The sequence below is a fragment of the Danio rerio genome, chromosome 5 (assembly GCF_052040795.2).
Source record: "Danio rerio strain M-AB ecotype USA chromosome 5, GRCz13ab, whole genome shotgun sequence".
Taxonomy (NCBI): Eukaryota; Metazoa; Chordata; class Actinopteri; order Cypriniformes; family Danionidae; genus Danio; species Danio rerio.
In genome coordinates, this window is record NC_141025.1 from 16,941,885 (window position 1) to 16,965,078 (window position 23,194).

A 23,194-nucleotide genomic window follows, 5' to 3' on the forward strand; every position below is an offset into this window, starting at 1 on the left:
CTCGTCTTCTAAAGCCTGATTTATACGTCTTCATCAAGTGATCAGCGCCTTCCATGGTGCATATCTCACATGTAACCATGCATTTATACGTCTACATTCTCTTTGTGTTGCTCTGACAATAACACTTCTGAAACACTAGCAGGCGGTGGGGTTTGTATGTTTCTCTGTGTTTATTATCTTGGCTGGAGTTTTGAGTTTACACCAGAAATGAAAGTATAAATGTTAATGAAAGCTAAAATATTGGAAGCCGATTGGTTGAAGTGCAGTGATGTCACATGGTTGAGTAATCTCAGTGATGTTGGCTAGCATGTGTGCTCTTTAGACACACTGAACAAATCCAGATGCAGATGAAGCGTTTCTTGCTGCGGTCTCAAGACAGCAATATCTATTTATGTGTTTGATCTTTTTATGGGGAAATTTGAAGATTTCCACACATTTATACTCGGCAGGACACTCGTGCTTTAAAATGGCTGAATATTTTCCCATGTCTAATGCTGGAAGGGCTTTAACCTTACACACAAGTCATTCTGCTTTTTGCTTTCTCATTGAGATGTTCTCAAACAATCAGCATTTTTCCTTTCCCATTGGCATATGTGGCTTTAAGTTGATTTGCTTTCACTCTGTAATGCATTACCATTTGTTCAAACTTTAGACAAAATATAGTGTTTTCTGTTGAGTATTATATTTTATATGCATTTATGTCTCTTATAAAGGAGAATATAAAGAGCAAAAACACATTTTTGCTCTGACTAGGACCAGAGTAAATGCAATTGTTGCATTTTCTCTATGAAAATCAATTGTACAGCAAGTGTTTTATTATATTTTTTTTCTACAATGTCTGACTTCATATCATTTTTGAAAATGTATTTTTGTCATCTAAAAGCGTTTAATAAAAAATAAATTATGAAACTCATGTAATTCAACTTGCAAATCAAAGGTTATTAAGAGTTTATCAAAATGTAAGTTTTAGGAGGCATGATATCTCCCCCACCTTTTTCTCAATATTAATATCATGATGATGATGATGATAGTGATTTATTGTTGTTGTTGTTATTATTATTATACATTTTACAGTTGTTGTTATTAATATTAATAATGATGTTATCATTATTATATATTTTTTTATTATTATTATTTAATATTTTACTACTATTATTATTATTATTATTATTATTATTATTATTATTATTATTATTATATTATTAGCATAATAATAATAATAATAACAATAATGATAATAATAATAATAATAATAATAATAATAATAATAATAATAATAATAATAATAATAATAATAATAATTATTATTATTATTATTATTATTATTATTATTATTAGATATTTTACTACTTATAATAATAATAATATTATTATTATTATTATTAGGTATTTTACTTTTTATATTTTTACTAATATTGCTATTATTATTGTGTTGTTGTTGTTATTATTATTATCATTATATGTTTCCTACTACTACTATTCCTCTTTTTCTTCTTCTTATTACATATTTTTATTATTATTATTATAGATTTGTACTATTATTAATTAATATTATTATTATTAACATTAATATTATTATTCAATATTTTGACTTGTATATATATTTTATTATTACTTATTTTATAATATAGTTGTTAATATTATACTTTTTTTTTAGTTTTACTATTATTTACTTTTATAATTAGATATTTTTCTATTTATGTTTGCTATTATTATTGTTATTGATATTATAGATTTTTACTATATTATTATTACAAATGTTTACTTTTATTATTTCTTTTATTATTTTATTATTTCTGTTAATATTTTCACTATTATTATTATTATTATTATTATTATTAATCTTATTATTATTATTAGATATTTTTACTAATATTATTATTATTATTATTATTATTATTATCATTAGATATTTTGACTATAGTTATTATATACTTTGACTATTACTTATTATTATTATTATTATTATTATTATTATTATTATTATTATTATTATTATTATTATTAATTTTATAGTAGTAGTATACTATAGCTTATTTGACACTGGTTCAATATCAATGCATTCTTTTCACAACCTTAAACCAAGCATTTCTATATACCTTTTGTGATTATACTGTACATGATATGACAATGACAAGATTGAAATGTAACAGTTTCGTCTGCATTGCTTTACGATTAATAGACATCAGACAGATTTATTTCATGAAGTGTGTTTTGTCAGTATACTGATTTGTGGTTTTATAAGACAACTCAAGGAGAATAAATAAAGTGAACCACTCTTTGTTCTGTGATGCACGCCTGCAACAGTTATGGTTTCGGCTTAGCATAAAACCAACACAAAAAGCATTTAAAAATAATAATAATAATAAATTCTGAAATATCAACAGATGAGATTTCCGGAAAGTTCGTGTTAGGTGAACGAGGGTAAACACATTCCATCTCTTTTTCTTTCATAATAATGGGATAGAAAAACATCCTCCGCTTCTTTTGTGCCAGTGCTATAATTAGAGAGGCGGCTGTCATAATCGGCCTTCTGATATGGGTCCCCGCTCAGCTGGGGTTCTCATTCTGGCCCCGGCATTGATGTCTGTCCGTCTCACCAGTGTCCCCTTGACCCGCTTGTGCCAGCCTGTCCCTGCTGTGCCACCCCTGCCTTTAGTGTTGTTTTTCTTCTCGTCTCTCTAATCTTTCCGCTCTGATCTCAACATAAACTTCAGTGCTTTCTTTTTAACTAAGTTATATTACTTTTATTCAGCAGTAATTTAAGTGACAAAAAGTGTCAACAAATAAATTAATAATAATTATGTTGCAGAAGATTTATTTTAAATAATAAATGCTGCTCTTTTAAACTTTCTTTAAGCTTTTTTTTTTCTAAAAGGCTTTCACAAATGTATTAAGCTGTGTTTAACTTTGATTTGATGCATTTAACATCTTACAGACTTTGGTAAAGAATGGTATTTATTTTAATGGAAAGATACAAATATATAAGTCAGTGACTATTTTCCAAATTTCTTCAATATAGCTTATTTTATCAGAAGAAAAAAACTGAAACAAGTGGAAGCTGAGTAAATGAAGGATTTTTTTACATTTATTTTTAATAAATTATATTACTTTTTTTTAGCTTGCAGTCATTTAAGTGACAAAGTATCAACAAATATATTTCTAATGTTACAGAAGATTTATTTCAACAATAAATGCTGCTTTTTCAACTTTAAGCTTTTTGTTCGAAAAGGCTTTTACAAATGTATTAAACTGTGTTTAACTTTGATTTGATACATTTAACATCTTAAAGACTTTAGTACTGAATGGTTTTTGTCTTAATGGAAAGATAAAGAAATAGAAGAAAGAAACTCAAACAGAGTTGGAAGTGGAAGATGAGTAAATTAAGAGAATTATTATTTTTTTTTACTAAATTATATTACTTTTATTCAGCAAGCAGTCATTTAATTGACAAAAAGGGTCAGCAAATATATTTATAATGTTACATATGGGTTTGTCTTTATCTGGTAACCAAAGGAGTGTTGGTGGATATCAGTGACCTCACACAAAGTTTCGTCATTGGCATTGATGGTTTCATGAAGAACTTTTTACATCCACTGAACTATGCCGTTTCATATAAAGGTTTGAACCTGGCACATTTTTCAGTGTATGGTTTTAATTTAATTTAATTTAATTTAATTTAATTTAATTTAATTTAATTTAATTTAATTTAATTTAATTTAATTAGTTTTATATTATTTTATTTTATGTTACTTTATTTTATTTTATTATTACATTTTATTAAATGTAATGAATTTATTCATTTTTTATTTATTAATTTTCATTCTTTTTCATTTTATTGATTTATTCTTATTTATTATTTTATTTTATTTATTTTTTTATTTTATCTTATAATGGAATAAAATGTAATTATTCACTTTTTTTAAAGACGTATTTTATTTTAAAATATATTTACTTTTAGATTTTTTCATTTATTCATTTTTATGAAATAAAGAAGTTCTTACTTTTATTTATTCTGAATCTGTGTTAATAAACATTTACTTGAGTTATGCGCCATGTAGTTTAAAGTCACTGTGGTCTATGTCTGGAATGCTGTAGTCATTTACTCATCCTCATGTTGTTCCAACATAAAGATCATCTGAGAAATATTGGCAACCAACGATTTACCCTAAAAATGTTAAATTTACTCAAGTGGTTCCAAACCTTTAAGGGTTTTTTCTTCTTCCAATGAACACACAAGATCAAAAACTACTATGAAATTCATAACTACCATTCTCAATGTTCTTTAAAATATCTTCTATTGTGTTCAACAGAATTAAGAAACAAACAGAACAAGTGGGGAAGATGAGTAAATGAAGTGAATGAATTATCATTTTGTTTGAACTAATCCTTCGAGTTCATGCAGCAGTGATTTCCTATTAAATATCACCTCAATAGCTAACGGGCAGCACCACAATCAATCACAATTTAATGTGAATCTGAGCTCTATACCCAAAACCAGGGTTCGTGGTGGTTTGTGCGAATGATTTGTCTTTACAGTAAAGATGAGAGACACAGCCTCATCCCCCTCTGTCCTGTGTGCATTTGAGTAAAGGTTGTGTGGGTTTCTGCTACGTGTGTAAGGTCTTTGCCGGAGCTGCCCTGCTGACATGTATATGTACACAGTTTCTTCCTGTGTTTTCCGGTCTGTGTCCACAGAGAGCCATCGCTCTGCTCACCTCCCACCTCTCCTGCTTCCTCTCTCTGTCCGGCTCGTTCTTTTCTTCACTTTCTCACCCAGAAAAGAGTGTCAGCTGATTACAGGTCTTTTCAGGAAACCGCTTTCAAGTGTTGATGTGTTATTCAGGTGTATGCCTGACGTGGAGTCTAATGTCTTGAGCACTGATTCCCTCAGTAGCCAATAGGAAGCCTGATTTGATGTGGTGATACGCTAGGGCTTAGTTCATCAAAAATGAAACCACTGTCAATAATTAGTCACCCTTATGTTGTTCCCTTCCCCTGAGATCTTCATTCAAATTCAGAACACAAATGAAGACATTTTAGATGATATCAGAGAGCACCCTCGCCCTCCATAGAGCTCAATACTGGAGTCTAACGCCTTGAGAACTTATTCCCTCAGTAGCCAGTAGGAAGCCTGTTTTGATGTGATGTCATGAAGTAAACGTATCATGCGCTAAGTGCTTAGTTTATTTAAAATGAAACCACTGTCAATAGTTATTCACCCTTCGCTCATCTTCAAGAACATAAATTCAGATATTTTAGATGAAATCCGAGAGCTCTCTCATCCTCCATAGACAGCAATGGTCCCGACTCATTCAAAGTCCGGAAAGTTACAAAAAACATACTCTAAACAGAATGGGCTCTATTTTGACGGTCCATGCGCAAAACGCAGGGCGCAAACGCTTTCAGGGCGTGTCAGAACGCGTTTTTGCTAATTTAAGGACGGGAAAACCTGCTTTGCGCCATGGCGCATGGTATAAAAGGGTTGTGTTTATTTTCTTAATGAGTTATAGGTGTGTTTTGAGAATAAACCAATTAGAGTCTCATCTCCCATTCCCCAATAAGAGCCAGCTGCGTCGCGCCAAGAGCGCATTCGCTATTTACAGGACGTAAAGTAAGTCTAAGTGGAAAAAATGAGCATTTCACTAGCAAACAGTTAACAGTTTTTTAACAGAAAACTGTTAAACAGAGCATCTACTGTGTGAGAACGAGAGATAATGGAACTACTTTCACATTCGCTCTTGGATAGGGAAACCTTTACGCACAGACATCAATTAGTCTATAAATAAATACTTTTGTTTGTTAAGCGCAAATATTTGTTTCAAAACTATTTCTAAATTCAGTTTTAATTTCCAGCAAACTAATAAATGAACAATAACAACAAAATGTGCTCAAAAACCTGAGTTATATCCTAAAACACATGCTGTGCCCCATGTGGTCTAAAACCTGACAGGTGGGCAAATCTAAGCTTGTTTTTAATAAAACAAATATAAATATGGATATAATAAATAATGCTACTAATAATAATACCATTATACAAAAGCAAATTGTTATGAATGAACTGAAAAAGCCTACCGAGATGAAGAAGACATAAAAGCAGTGATTTTTCATATTTATGTAGGCTAGAAAATAATATGTTTTGTAATATTTTAATCCTTTATATTTATATCATATATTTATTCTTATTATATCCTATATATATCCTTATTATTTAAATTTTTTCATATGTAAAGATATTTGCCTATTGCTCTCTTGTGCGTATTAAGCAGTGTGTAAGCGAGGCGCAACTCTGCGCCGAAGTTTAGACCGGGTTAGTTTTGGTCTAATGAAAAATCTATTATAGTTTCTCAAAATAGCAACGCGCCAGCGGTCCGCCTCAGAATGCCTCCCTTTTTAGACCAAAACGCCTATGGGCGCACAAATGAGCGCTAATGCATTTGCTATTTAAACAGCGTATGATAGGGTGTATGATACGGCCCAATGTGTCTTCAGTGGATCAATCGAAATATTATCAATTTTGAGAGTGCTTTGTGCACATGAAACAAAATTAAAGACTTTATTCAATCATTTCGTCACCCCAGTGTCAGTATATTGTGCATGTTATTTATGTTGTATGTTTTTAAATGAAAATTGGCCCGTCAAATTGTTCTGAAGTTTATATTTGTCTGAACACAAAATATGTTTTTTTTTTAAAGAATGCTGATAACCAAAAAACTATAATGATGATCCTCCTCGAAGATTTGGTAGGGGTTTAAAAAAACTATGGTGGTCAATAAGGACCAACGATGGTTTCAACATTTATTCTAACATTCCAACATTCTTCAAAATATCTTTGTGTTTGGCAGAAGATGGATAATATGATAACTTTGTTATTTGTTAAAGAGGTGTTTTAAGCACCAAATTATAAAGTTTTCTAGATTTATTTATTAATCAATTATCAATTTAATTGCTTCTTATCACATTTATTTTCAAAAAAAGGAGATCCTTCCAGTCTTTCTATGAGTAAATGCAGTGAATCTGGTCTCCTGTTTGTGTACAGTACACAGATATTTGTTGTTTCTCCTGTGGTGAATGTACTTCATCCACTCTCAGCAGGTTTCTCCTCTTTCTAAGGCTGTCTTGATCTGTTTGTTGGTCTGCCTCTTTCTTTCTCTCTCTCTTTCTCTTTTTTTTTGTCTTCTTGCCAGCATGATATCCTTTTTTCCCCCAAACACTGCTCCACTCTGACACATGCAAAACCGGCTGAGGCTTCAATCCTTTCATCTCTGACCGCATACTGAGCCTTCCCGTTCCTATTGCATCAGTCCACATGCCTGTGTGTGTGTGTGTCTGTGTGTGTGTGTGTGTGTGTGTGTGTGTGTGTGTGTGTGTGTGTGTGTGTGTGTGTGTGTGTGTGTGTGTATATGTACTTTTTTTTTGTAAAAACAATAGTAAAACACATAGTAATATTGTGAAATTGTGATAATTTTTAATGCTACACTTGTACACGCTACAACAGTATATGAATGTTATTCACTTGGCATAAGTTATATGATCGTCTTGTAAGAAATAACAGACAAACAGTTAGTCTTCATTTTACTTTACTCAGAAAATCATATTGGTTGTATTATCTTTTGTTATTTTCAGTTGTCTTTTTAAATTATTTTAACTTTCAGTAAATTTTTGTTGTCTTTTTGGTGATGAGTATTTTTCTGTAATTGTTTAATATGTTTTATTTATTGTTATACTATTTTTGGTATGTTTTATAGTTTTAGTCACATTTTTAATTATTTTAGAATATGTATCGTCTTGTTTCATCTCTTTTTATTTTTGCTGCATTATAGACTTTTAATTATTTTTATTTTAGTATAATTATTATATAATAAAGAAAATAATGTGTATGTATGTGTATGTGTATGTGTGTGTATGTATGTATATATATATATATATATATATATATATATATATATATATATATATATATATATATATATATTTATGGTATAAATTGTGTTTTTCTTCATTTATTATTAATTGGTTTTGTTCACTTTTTTAGTAAGATTATTTTTAATATTTGTTATTTTTATTTTCACATAATTATTAATCATTATTATTATCAATTTTCTATTATCATTATTATTAATTTAATTTGTTCTATTTTTAGTATTATTATTATTATTATTGTTGTTGTTGTTGCTGTTATTTATGATTTCAATTATTATTATTGTTATTATTAATACTATTATTATTATTTATATTTTCTATTAATATTATTAATAATAATATTATTATTATTATTATTATATTAATTTATTTGTTTTCATTTGAACTTTAGTTTGGTATTTTAATCACACATACACAGGCTTGCGCAGCCCAAATGTAGAAGCATCAGGAGTGGCCGGGGTGAAATGGGGGTGCGGATTGTGGTTTTTGAACTGCAGCTTGTCTGATTGGACAAGGCTCTGGGATTTCTCTTTTATGTTTGCATTTGCCTCAACTTGCTGATATGATCTCACTGGGCTTTCCTTTGCATGGTGTCAAAGCTTTTCACAGTGGGCGGAGCCTCTTCCCATTGGCTGGTTGCTCTCAATGGGCGGGTCTCTTCTCAATATCCAGCTACTCCTAGTAGGTGGAGCCTCTTCCCACTGGTCTGCCACTCTGTTTATAGATATCAGCCTCTTCCCATTGGCCGACTGCTCTAAGTGAATAGGAACTCTTCCCATTGGCTGGCCTTCGCAACTATGAAATCACCCACTGAGTCGGGTTGCCATGGCCACTGGGAAGCTCCCAATGCCATGTGTTTGAAAGCGAGCCGAGGCCTGGCAGAATTACCCAGCCTTCAATGGCAGGCCAAATGACCATTATTAGACTTCACAGTGCTGGCCCTCTATTTAAAAGTGAGAAGAAAAGAAACCCTTGGAGCTTAAGACAAGAGCTGGAGGAACAGCGAGAGGGAGAGGGAGACGGATAAGCCGCCAGGGAAAATGTCACGGCGGTGTCTCAGTTCAAAGAGCTCCCCCAGGAAGTGTTTTGTTTTGGTGTTTACAAGAGAATGAAAATAAAAAGAGTTAGCAAATCACCTGTGGATTTTTCCAGACGGCCTTTGCAGCTTGATGTAACGCCATGACTGAAATGCATTGGCCTGCTGTATGTTATTGCTGTTGTGTTGTGAAATGTACCTTTTTTTTTAAATGTATATATACAGTATTAATCAGATTTAAAATCATTAATAATTGCTAATGGAATTATCACACATTTAAAAAAAGAATTCCATGCTTCATTTTGACTGATAGCTCATTGGAATTTTGAAAAGAAAATCAAGCATTTTCTAAAATATTTTATGAATAAAATTATACATTTTAAAAATGTAATTTAATGAAAAAAATGTAAATAAGCATAAGCATCACTTTAACTGGGTGCTCAGCCAAGCAGCAAAAACTGCAAAATACATATTTAAAAAGGCGGCAACACCAAAGCCAAATTAAACCAATTTAAGCCAAATTTAAACCATTAATAAATCAATTTATTAAATGAAAAAGGCTGATACAAGGCATGTAACGTTTCGAGCACATAACTCTTCATCAGACAGTGTAATAAAGACCCATGTGCTCAAAATGGTACATGCCTCGTATCAGCCTTTTTAGACTCTTATGTACCCGGTACCGGGGTACGTGACATCATTTACTTTCACATTCTTTAAATTTTAAAGGTCGGTACTGGTCCAACACCCCAATAAGTGGTTCTGTTCTATCATCAATCAGAATAGAATAACTTTTGCATAGATTATGATATAGACATTTTTCTTTTTCTTTTTCCATGATTACTGACTTGTGTAGGAACCACCTAAAATATTTTACAGCAACCTGGACCACACAGAACCTAAAAGTAGGCATGGGCTGGTATTAGATTCTGGCGGTATGATAACCTTGGATAAAAGTATCACGGTATTGCAATTGCTACTCTAAATAAAGTAAGTTCTTTTTAAATGTCTGGGTAACAAAACAAACTTTTTCCCCTTTGAACACAATATATTTTATTTTGTGAAAGATTTAAAATATTTTTGAGCAGTAAACATGTCAGGGTAAATAATTCAAATGAGTCATTGACTTCTGCTGTCTTCATTAGTTTCGAAAACAGATTTTTTCACAATTTAAAACCGCATCTTTGGAGATCTTTTCTGCTGGAAAAACTGTTGGCCTAAAATTAAAAAATAAAAATCTAAATAAAAACATCTTACCTTAGGAACATATTACAAAACATTTTGGCGTCTTAACACCTTGACTTTTTCCTTGAAAATGGTTATCGTCCCATGCCTACCTAAAAGGTACACTTTCAAATTTGAGTTTACAAAAAACACCTCTTTTATTATAACACAGTCAACATATACAATTATTTTAGTCACTTTACACTGTGTTTTTATGTCAATTCAAATGGTTTTCTTTAAAATAATACCAAACTTTTGCATTTACACTTCTGCATGTGGATTTGGGAAGCTTTTGAATTTGGGTAGGCAAAATCCAGGCAGTAGGCCCAAAATCGCACTTGGTTTTAATAAATTGGCATGTTTGGAGCTTTGGTGTTGCCACCTTTTTGAATGTATAATAAATGTAATTTAATTCATGCAATTTTACATTTGTGATTGTATAATAAAAATAATGTTTTTTTTATTAGATAAGCTAGTTACTAAACTTTGCTCAAACTTAATAAATGCTATATGGATAAATATAGGTCAGATAAACAATCTTATTGTCAATAACAATGATAAGCTCTGGACTTTTTTATTCTATATTGATCTAAGAGCCAATCACACAACAGGATTGTGCAACAATTGGAGTCAAAGTGTGTTGATATATGTACTGAATTTTCGGCCATTGAAAATTTATCGGGATAAATGCCATTTTAAATGTAAATCAGGATGTTATGCGTCTTTAGTCATTGTTGGGGTACTCTTTTAAATTTGGAACAATAACAACTGATGTCGAAATACCGTTATCGTTCAATATAGAAAATAAGTATCAAGATTGGATTTTTGCCATATCGCCCAGCTCTAATGGTACACCATGTGAAAAAAAGTAGAAACAAAACAACTGAAATTTGATTAAAACAAAAATTCAATTTGCACAATAATGATGGCCGAAACGATAAAATTTATTTCAAAAAGTATAATAAATTATTATTCAAAATATGAACAAAAACTATAAAACATACTACAACTAAATCAATAACCAAAACTGAAATAAACATTTCATGCCACATACACTATGGACAATTTAGCTTACCCAATTCACCTGTACCTGTATGTCTTTGGACTGTGGGGGAAACCGGAGCACCCGGAGGAAACCCAAGCTAACACTGGGAGAACATGCAAACACAGAAATGCCAACTGACCCAGTTGGGGCTCGAACAGCAGCCTTCTTTCTTTGAGGTGACAGTGCTAACCACTGAGACACCGTGCCACCCAACTTAAAGTATATATTAAACTTAAAATAAAATAAAAACAATTAAAACTAAACTAGAATTTACACAATAACAATAACATATATTGCAAAATGTATATTAAAATAAAAATTAAGTCTATATTAAAGTCTAAATAAAAAAACATGAAAAAAATAAATAAATATTACAATATAATTCAAAATATGCAAATATAGTACAAAAATATTTACTTTAAAATAAAATTACTAAAAAAAGGCTAATTTTAAGCAAAATCAAATTGAGGGGGATGTGAAAAATAAATAAATATTTGAATATAACAGTGAAATATTCCTAAAAATAAATTTATATTTGACAAAATAATAACATGGAAATTTAAATAAATAAATATCCCCATTGATTCAAACTCTGTCATTTAAAATGAAAATGTAATTTACATACTTTTCGTATACTTGATGTCTTCAACTCATTGTGCTTAATTATTATTTCTTTAATCCTTTGTCATCGGAATGATTTATTTGGTCTTACTCTGGGTTGAGCTGAATAGGCAGAGCGCGTCATGTCAGGGCATTGCGATGAATGGAGCGTGTAATGTTGTGTCTGCCAGATGCAGGAATAGTACGTGTGTGTTTCTCTTTGAACGCTCTGCCATGCTGGGATGGGCCGGGCCACTTGGCGGGCTTTTTTTTTTTCCTTTCCTTCTCTCTTCACTTTTCCTTTCATGGATTAAGTTCCATCCTGGAGTTTTAAGGCTCTTTTATGCTGGGAATGGGGGTGGTGTGTGTGTGTGTGTGTGTGTGTGTGTGTGTGTGTGTGTGTGTGTGTGTGTGTGTGTGTGTGTGTGTGTGTGTGTGTGTGTGTGTGTGTGTGTGTGTGTGTGTGTGTGTGTGTGTGTGTGTGTGTGTGTGTGTGTGTGTGTGTGTGTGTGTGTGTGAGAGCGGGTCAGCTGTGAGTGACTTCAGAAAGAGAGAAAGGAGAAGAAAGCGTTAGCACACCTGCTAATTGAGAGGAAGTTTGAGGACTTGATGGGGGAAGGGGGGTGAATAAAAACAACAGCGAGGACAGAAATAGACTTTCACCACTAGAGGGAGGTGAAGAAAAACCCATTGACTGTTCACAGAAAGTCAATTATTGTTGATGCACATAATTAATTTGCAAATTTTTTACTGTATTTCCTGATTTTTTTTCTTCTAGAGAAAGTCCTTTTTTTATTTTGGCTAGAATAAAAGCATTTTAATTTTTTTAAATTATTATTATTTTAAGTTTAAAATTATTAGCCCTCTTAAGCAATTTTTTTTTCTTTAATTGTCTACAGAACAAACCATCATTATTTAATGATTTGTGTATTTACCCTAACTTGCCTAAGGGTTCTAATTAAACTAGTTAAGCCTTTAAATTACACTTTAAGCTGAATACTAGTATCTAGAACATTCGTTCATTCATTTTCTTTTCGGCTTAGTCCCTTTATTAATCCGTGGTCGCCACAGCGGAATGAACCGCCAACTTATGCAGCAAGTTTTTACGCAATAGATGCCCTTCCGGCCGCAACCCATCTCTGGGAAACATACACACACACTTTTACACTATGGACAATTTAGCCTACCCAATACCTCTGTACCGCATGTCTTTGGAATGTGGGGGAAACCGGAGCACCCGGAGGAAACTCACGCGAATGCATGGAGAACATGCAAACTCCACACAGAAACGCCAACTGAGCCAAGGTTCAAACCAGCGACCCAGCAACCTTCTTGCTGTGAGGTGACAGCTCTACCTACTGCACCACTGCGTCACCTGTATCTTAAACAATATAGAGTAAAATATTATTTACTGTCATCATGGCGAAGATAAAAGTTAAAACTTTAGAAGTGTGCTGAAACTATCTTCTTTTTCATTAAATTGAAATTGGAGGGAAAATATATGAGGGCTAATAATTCAGAATGCAATCTCATCTTTACTGATCAACCGGTGTTTGTCAGGGGTTTGAACTCACACCCTTGGAAATCCATGTAAAGATACTGTTGCTAGGGTGGTATATTTTCAAATAGTACTAATGTGTTTACTTTATTTGCTAATAAGGGCTTACACAGGGGTCATAGGAGCTCAGTTGTAGGAAATTTTAATAGGTAATTAATTTCATGTCTAAGAGTCACTTCATATGTACTTTGCTGTGAGAAAAAAAGTCATCATCTTTTGTACGCCCAGAAACTTAAACATGATATCTCATTATTGAAAAAGTTTGATTTGAACTTGAAGTTTTGATAAAAATTCAGGATTTATTCCCAATTTTGTTCTGTTTTTAAAATGATTTTAGTTTTATAATGGTTTTAGTAAATACAATCCTTCAAATGTTTTAAAGAAATAATCAGCTACGTACATACCATTTTAATTATTATATTTAAAGTATTATTAATTAAATGTTTTGAGGAAAAATTTAATACTTGCATATAAAAAAAGAAAAAATATTTGAACAAAAAATAAACAATTTACAATAAAAAATATTAAAATGAAAATATCCATGAATTTATTATTACTATTGTTCTGTAGTTTGCAATGTAATATTAGTTATGAAAACAATTATTGAAATGGTTTTAATCAAATAATCAGCTACATATTTAATTTGAATAATTATAAATTAGTTATTATTAATAATGAAATGTTTTAAGAGAAAAAAATTAAGTTAAATATTTACATATAAAATTAATTAATATTTGAAAAATAATCAATTTTAAATAAAACTATTAAAAATCCACGATTTTGATGTTACTATTTTTCTGTAGTTTTTAAAGTAATGGTAGATGTCAGTGGGGAAAAATTCAGATAATTTTTTATATGAAAACGAATGTATTTATTAATTATAATAATAATATGGAATATTTTAAGAAAATTAAATAATGTAATAAAATTATATATAATATAAATGTAATAAATGTTTAAAAAATAAATAAACTATTTTTAATAAAACAATTATTCAAATAAGCCATAATTTATAGTCATGTTTAATCAATTGTAGATAGACGTCAATGGGGTTCAATAGGGAGGTAGGTAGGTAGACAGATACTGTAGGCAGAGAGATGAGGAAAAAATATTTAAAATATATACTTTTATTATATTTAATTATTAATAGTTAAATATTATAAAACGATTAAAGTTAACAAATAAAAATAAAACAAATATTCAAAAGAAAAAGCCATAATTTACAGCCATGTTTAATTAATCGTAGACAGACGTCAGTGGGGTCCAATAGATAGGTATGGTAGACTGATATTGTTGGCAGAGAGATGGAAAAAAATATTTAAAATATATATTTTATTATTCATCCATTCATTTTCTTTTCGGCTTAGTCCCCTTATTAACCTGGGGTCGCCACAGTGGAGTGACCGCCAACTTATCCAGCATATTTTTTACGCAGCCGATGCCCATCCAGCCACAACCCATCACTGGGAAACATCCATACACACATTCACACACACTCATACACTATTGTCAATTTAAGCATACCGAATTCACCTGTACCACATGTCTTTTGGACTGTGGGGGAAACCGGAGCACACGGAGGAAACCCACGCCAACACTGGAAGAACATGCAAACTCCACACAGAAATGCCAACCGACCTAGCCATGGCTTAAACCAGCGACCTTCTTGCTGTTAGGTGAACATGCTACTCACTCTACCACCGCGTCACAGACTATTTTTATTATATTTATTATTAATGGTTAAATATAAAAAAATAAATATTAATAATCTAAATAAAACAAATATTTAAAAGAAAAAGCCATAATTTATTGCCATGTTTAATCAGTTGTAGACAGAAGTTAGTGAGATCCAAAACACTGGACACCTTGAAGTTAATTTCCAACATATCTTCTGCATTTAACAATAAATAAATAAATAAATAAATAAATAAATAAATAATATATATATATATATATATATATATATATATATATATATATATATATATATATATATATATATATATATATATATATATATATATGTATATGTAATTTGAGAAAAATTTCAATTTTAATAAAACTCTATATAATATAAAATAAACGAATATTTAAAAATAAACATAGTTTTAAATAAAACAGTTATTAAAATGTTAAAAAAGCCATAATTTTTAGCCATGTTTTATCAAATATAGATAGACATTAGTGGGGTGTTATTGATTGGGTAGATAGCTAGATAAAAATATGTTTTTATGTAATTATATATTGAGAAAAAAAGATTTGAAAACATTAAACTAAATGAAAGATGGAATAAAAAACTGAAACAAATTTCAATCAAACATACATTGAAATAAAAAGTCATAATTTGTAGCCAGGTTTGATCTATTAGTAGACATTTTCTAATATACCTTCTGCATTTAAAAACAACAACAACAACAAAAAAGTAAGTAGTTGACATAATTTGGCCAAACTAACTTCATCTCAGATGCTCTGACTAAAATTCCTTCACAGAACTAAAACACAAGCTAATTTCAGTCATAAAAAGTATCTTGCTGTATAAAAGTGAACAGCATAACTCACGATTAATTTCGCCATGAAAGAATTTGACAATAAATACTTTTTTTTAGATCTCTCTTGAAACCGGAGACGGGACGTGTGAGATTAGCGGGGCCTCTGGGAATCTCCGCGGGAGCCTTCAGTCTCCATTTGCGCTCAGTTTAATCTCACTGCCATCCAGCAGAAACAATTGACATGTTAAACAGATCTCATGTGCGATCCGTCTTTCCCTGCGGCAGGCTAAGAAACTGAGACCCGGCTCCGACTAACACACACCTGCTCGCCTCAGGTGCACGAAGCCGCGGCTTGTGTGTCGGCGAAAGATACGCTTGTTAAAGTGTGAGACGTGTGAGCGCGGGGAGGGATTGTGGGCCGCTTGAATTACAGCTCTCTGGAGCAGCCCGTACAAAAGAGCAGCTTCTCCTGTTTCCTGCTCGCTCTCCCATACTGAAACAGCCTTGAGAAAGATGAATGAATGAATGAATGAATGAAAGAACCAGGGAAAGAAAAAACAGAATGAACTTGCTGGAGGGAGAGAGGATGTTTCTATTAGAGATGGACTGATTCACTGGTTTGTTTTGCTCCAAATGCTCAACTAATTTTAGCTGATCTCTGTTTCAGACTTGCTAGTGAACTGTTGCGCAATAATGGACAGAAAAAAAAGTGAAATTGAGTTCTAACATAGGTCAGACACGCTGAAGATGGAGCAAAGATGTACAGCAGACAAGATATCCAGCAGAACATTTACATTTTAAAACTGGTGCAAGTGTCAGAGAGATGAATGTGTGTTTTCTACAGGTGGTTTGTCACACCCACTCACCTGTGAGGACACTAGTAAACAAGAACCTAAAAAAGTGTCCAATTCAATACATTTACACATTGTACATCTTGCAGTTCATTGAGGGCTTGAAATAAAATAAAAAGATTGTATGCATAAGGCACTTCTGAAAACAGCTCATTTTTATGATTACTCAGAGTTGTGCGTTTCAAAAAGTTGGAAAAAATGTGCAGGATGTATGGTAATTTCTTAATCTACAGCCAGAATAACACCAAACTGCCCACTTTTCTACCAGTGTTGGGTTAGTTGCTTTAAAAAAAGTAATGGATTACAAATGACTGATTACTACTGGAACACTTCATGTAAAAAGTAATCGGATTACTAATCACTTTACTTTGAAGTTACTTTTTAAAACATATAAAATATACCTTAAAAACACAAAATAAACCCCACCTCTTTCAGTAATTTAATATTCACTTAAAAACATTACAATAGGTTGATCAGAGCAGCTTGACATATTCAAAAGACTTAAAGAGTTCACCCAAAACTTAAAGTTCTCTCGTCCACTTTTCCAGTCCTGTTTATCATTTTTTTATACACAGAAAAGGTGTGTAAGAAGTGAGTTTACCTCCAGCATTGGGATGTCTATCGACCCATGTTTGTATTTATTTTATTGGACTATTTACTACCACATATTTGATTCGAATAATTTTTATAGGTTAATATTAATAATTAAGTCATTATAACAACAAAATAATAACAACAATAATTCTGTTATTTAAAATAATAATAACAATAATGCTATTTTTTACATAATACATATTAGCAATATCCTGCATACTATTCAGACCGTGTTGATGCATTGAAATGTACATTTTTATGTACATTTAAGTATGCCTCTCCGTCATGATCCTGTTTACTCATTACTTATTTATTCATTATTTTATATATGAATCATTCATCTCTCTCTCTCTCTCTCTCTCTCCCTCTCGCTCTCTCCCCCCCCCCCACTATCCTCTCAAAATAAAATAAACAAAATTTGTTAACTTTATTTTTTAATATGAATTATAATAAACAAACACATCCTCTGAGAGAAAAAAAATACAAATGATTTTTTTAATAATGATAAATAAAATAATAAAGAAGTTACAAAAATAATAATACAAAATAAATAATAATAATTGAGCAAGTTTACAATAAAAGAGTTAAAAAAAAATAATTGAAAAAAAAACCCAGAAAATTTTGAGTTGAGTCAATAGTTCCTCTTTCCAATGATTTACTGTGTATTAGAGCTGATCAACTGAACAGGGTGAGCCTTTGATATAACCCAAAAACGGATTCCAGGTCTTGTAAAAAGATTTGAGAGATCCTGCAAGTAAACATCTTAATTTCTCAAGTTTTTTTTTTTTTTTTTGCAAAAAAGCAGGAGACCACAGGCATAGCTTATTTAAGGGAAAAATGCAGCTAATTTGGCATTGGTTAAATGAGCTGTATGGAGCACCTTACATTGCATTAGAGGAAGAGTTGGACCATCTTTAAAATATCTTCCCATTGTTCTTCCGCAACACCAAAACCATTCCTCTATATATTTTAATAACTTTTCTTAGCTAAATATTACAAGTTTGGAAATATTGGAAATTGGAATTTGCTTGTCATTGTAAATAAAACAGAAATACATCAAGATTTGTGCATCGCTAGTCATCACACTTTATCCAATAGATTTATTCATTGACACCTCTTTTGTTGTTTTACCTGTATGAAAGTGTGGTATGTGATTGAAGTGTTCTGGGAAAAATGATAAAATGCAAGTTACTTTGTATAACACTTTTTGCATGCATATCCTCTTCCCGTTGAATCGCTGAATGCCTCCTCAATTATAAGTCACTGCAGTGGACAAGCGTGTCTGCTAAATGTAAATGTAAAAATCCCCTTGCTGCAAGGGTTAATGGAAGAGCTGGAAAGCCGCTGTGGTCTTGTAGAGGCCGAGTCTAAACCTGCTGTTCTGTTTGCCCGGGGAGAAACGCAGCTCGTCAAATACAGATCCCATTACAAAGACACACACACACACACACACACACACACACACACACACACACACACACACACACACACACACACACAGAGCCACTTCAAGGGAAGGTTAGATTAGAGAGGTATGAAGGCAGCGCTCGTGCTCCTTTAATTAAAGTCATTGGCATTGATGTGTCCTCATTCACTGCTCTGATCTGCCACTCCACACTGACTGATGCTCTTCAATCACGCAGACAGCGCACTTCAATCATTTACCACTTCCATTAAAGTGCCTGCTCACTTTTATTTATGTCACATGCATTTAAAGACTTTTTATACATATAAATTAGTGAACATGCTAATGCTGCTTATTATGCTTTTCAGAAATGTTTCGTTTTTATTTATTTATTTATTTATTTATTAGATCAAGTTTTTTGTTTTTCAGAACAACAGTACTTTTTGGAGTTTCTTCTGGAGTGTTTGTTTATATAATCAAAAAGTAAATAAATAATAAAAAACTATATAAAATGTATAGTATGAATAATAATAATAATAATAATTATTATTATTATTATTATTATTACTATTATCATTATTATTATTATTACTTGAAGGTTTGTTTATGTAATAAGTAAAAAATATATAGAAAATGTATAATAATAATTTTATTGTTATTATTATTATTATTAGTGTTTGTTTACATAAGTAAATAAATAGTAAAAATATATATAAAATGTATAATAATAATAATTATTAGTAGTAGTATTATTATTGAGTGTTTGCTTATATAATAAGTAAATAAAAATAAATGTATAATAATTATTATGTTAATATTAATAAATAATATTATTTGAGTGTTAATAATAATACATTTTATTATTAATAATAAATCATTAAATATATAATAAAAGTACATAAAATGTAAATTATTATTATTATTAATAATAATAATAATTATAATAATAATAATTAGTATTGTTATCATTATTGGGTGTTTGTTTTTATAATGAATAATCAAATAAATAATATAAGTATATGTAAAATGTAGAATAATAAAAAACAAAAAAAATAATAACAAAAATGATCTGTAGTGGATGCATGTGAATGTGTATGAGTGTGTATAGATGTTTCTCAGTGATGGGTTGCAGCTGGAAGGGCATCTGCTGCATAAAACATATGCTGGATAAGTTGGCGGTTCATTCCACTGTGGCGACCCCAGATTAATAAAGGGACTATATATATATATATATATATATATATATATATATATATATATATATATATATATATATATATATATATATATATATATATATATATATATATATATATATATATATATATATATATATGTACATATGTATGTATGTATGTGTATGTGTGTGTGCATAATAATATTAATAATAATAATTATTATTATTTGGCTTTGTTTATATAATCAATAAATAATAATATATAAAAAGTATTATAATTATATTATTATTATTAGTAGTAGTAGTAGTAGTAATAATAATAATAATAATTTTTTTAGGTGTTTGTTTATATAATAAGTAAATAATAAAAATATAAAATGTATAATAATAATAATAGTTGTTGTTGTTATAATTATTATTATTATTAATTATAATATGATAACAATAATAATAACAAATTTAATTACAATAAGCATTTAGTTAATAATATTTATATTTTTTAATTGTTTTTGTCGTTGTTATTTGTAATGGTGATTTATAATAATTAGTAATAATGATATATAATTTTTTATTATATTAAATTCCTTAATGTTTTTGATGTTCCACTTATGCTTCATAGAAATTCATTTTTAAATTGTTAATCATTTTTCACATCGTATGTGTATTGCATTCGTGTATTTTAACCATGGCATACTACTAATACTACTAATAACAATACTATCACTACAACTACTTCTACTATTACTACTACTACTACTACTAGTACTACTACTACTAATAATAATAATAATAGTAATTGTAATAATAATAATTGTAATAATAATAACGACTAAATGAGATTTAAAAAGAGAGAAAAATATTTTAGCTTTAGAAATTACCATGGCAAAGCTCGATGTTAAAGAGAGTGCATTGTGTGAATGCCTCATATTTATATAGTCAGACAATCTCAGTCAGCAGATTTATTTGCGTTCTGAGTTGTTCAATTGTTTGTAATTGTGTTTCAGTGGAATGGCTTTTAACGCAGTTCTGGTGATTGTAAGACAGTGTAGATTCTGACCTCTTTGGGACGGCGCATTTTTAAACTCTCGGTGACCCTGAGCAGCCCTTTGTGTCTTCGGGCCGTCTGCCTGCAGTGTTAACTTTATTAAACTAACTTACGCATGTGTGTTTATTTGCCTCGTGCTGCAGTTCTCTTATTAAATGCTCTGAATGAAGTTATCACCGACTGGGAATCCACAGCACACACACACACTTCATAATGACTTCTTTGGTGAAGCTCTGAATGCTCCACTGTACAGTGTATTTCACATCCAGTTAAAAGCAAACATCTGAAAGGTTTACGTGACATTATTGAGTCCCTCAGAAATGCAATTAGCCTCACTTTTCTCCTTCACAACTCCAAGGACAGGCTGTGACTGCAATGACAGCTTTTTAGATGCTTGACTATTGTTTTATCATGGTAAAGTGGTTAACAAAGAGCCTCTTTGTGTTTGAGTTTAAAGATCTCATCTCACTCATCTTTGCAGACTTGGGACGTCAGCTTACAATCAAAATGTACCTTTTTATTTTATAGAGAGACTGATATTACAATCAATAAATAATTGCTGTAACTTCATTTCACTATGACACATTTCCACACTATTGAATTGTGTTTTTTTTTTTACAACTAATTTGAATCATGTCGTTTCAACTGATTTGATTTATGTAATGTCAACTTATTTTGGGCAAATAAAGCCCATGAGCAAAATTCTATTTGATTTATTTGTCTAACACTGTAAAAATGCTAGATTCTATACAATTCCCTTATGTTGTCCCAACACAAATTGTTTAAGTTGACTTAATCATTTTTTACAAAATGAAGTGGATTCGACATAAAAAATTAAGTTGTCCCAAAGAAAACTTTTTAGCATTCAAATTGCATTTGAATTAGCCTGTGAACACAGCTTTCTCCTCAAAACCCAATGAATTTCAGTCATTTAATTTGGACAACCAGACTTTTCTGTTATTAAGTGCATTTCAACAGCTTAATGATGCAGTTAGTTGAGACTAATCTCAGAACTAGCTTTAGCACAGTTATGGCTCACTGAGCGAAGCAACAAACAATATCATTGTTGTTTAAGCCGCCAACACCTCAAAATTCAAAACATTACATACAATTCTTCTAAATCTTTAAACCAAGTAAACACTCAAATGTATTCTTTTTCTGTGTGTTTAAACTACTTGTTTAAAATGAGCTGAAAAAACATAATTCTTGAGGTTTATTTATTTATTTTTTGCCAATTTTTTTTATTATCTTCGATTCAGTTAAAATCGAAGCTCAGCCTTTTTACAGTTAAGATTAAAGTACATTTTTCTCTTAATGTATAACGCCTAAAAATTACTTTTATTGTCAACATTTTCAATTTAGTTGAACATTTTTTGATCATTCTGGAAAATATTTATTTTCAGAGCAATTAACAGCTTAATAACTTCAATTTGTAAAAACGAATAAATTAACCTAATTTCCTCATGTTTTCCCTACACAAAACGATTGTGAAAGCCAGCATTTTTTTTTACAGTGCTTACGTTTATTTTATCACTTTTTTGTTTTTTAGAAAAAATGACAGAAAGGGCGGAAATAGAAATAAAAACAAAAAACAAGGCGGTTGTCATATGGGTTGTTTACAGTGTCATATTCAGACCATTTTTGCCAGTACTTGTTGCACTTTTTTGAATCAAATCTTAGGTTAAAGTCAGTCTCTTTATCAGTGTATTTCCTTTACAATTCCTATACGCTGAGCCCTTGTTGGAGGATCATTTTTCAGTTATGGCTTTTCTGCTGTTTACCAAAAAGGATTTGAATGGAGTATTTGTCAATAGTTGGAATAATATCTGGAAGGGGTGTCACGATTTTGATTTTTTTTTATCGAAATCGATCGAAATTTATGCTCAATTTCGATTATCGAATCAAAAAATAGAATCGTCGATGCTGCCACGCCCCCATGTCACGTCAGCTTGGCTTGCCAAGCGGGAAAAAAACAGGCTTGTTGAAGTGCTTGTTAAACGGCAGACGCAGGAGACCCGTTGACAGAACTTAAACCCTCTCCTCTTTCAATGAAGTCGCCGGTGTGTAAGCATTTTGGATTTCCAGTGAGTTATGTTGACAACGTTCGTGTTGTCGCCAAAAAAAACACAGTTTTGCAAGCTCTGCTATGTACGTATTACGTACGGTTCGTCCGATAGACAACACCGGCATCGCAATCCTCTGCCCGCCCCTGTTGCAAATCCGCTCGCGAAAAGTACACACTCAGGC

At 31.0% G+C, this 23,194-nt stretch overlaps 1 protein-coding gene across 2 annotated transcripts in view; it reads left to right on the top strand.

The window, feature by feature from the left end:
* Window positions 1-23,194, top strand: part of znrf3 (zinc and ring finger 3) — a 132,828-nt gene that overhangs the window by 84,741 nt on the left and 24,893 nt on the right.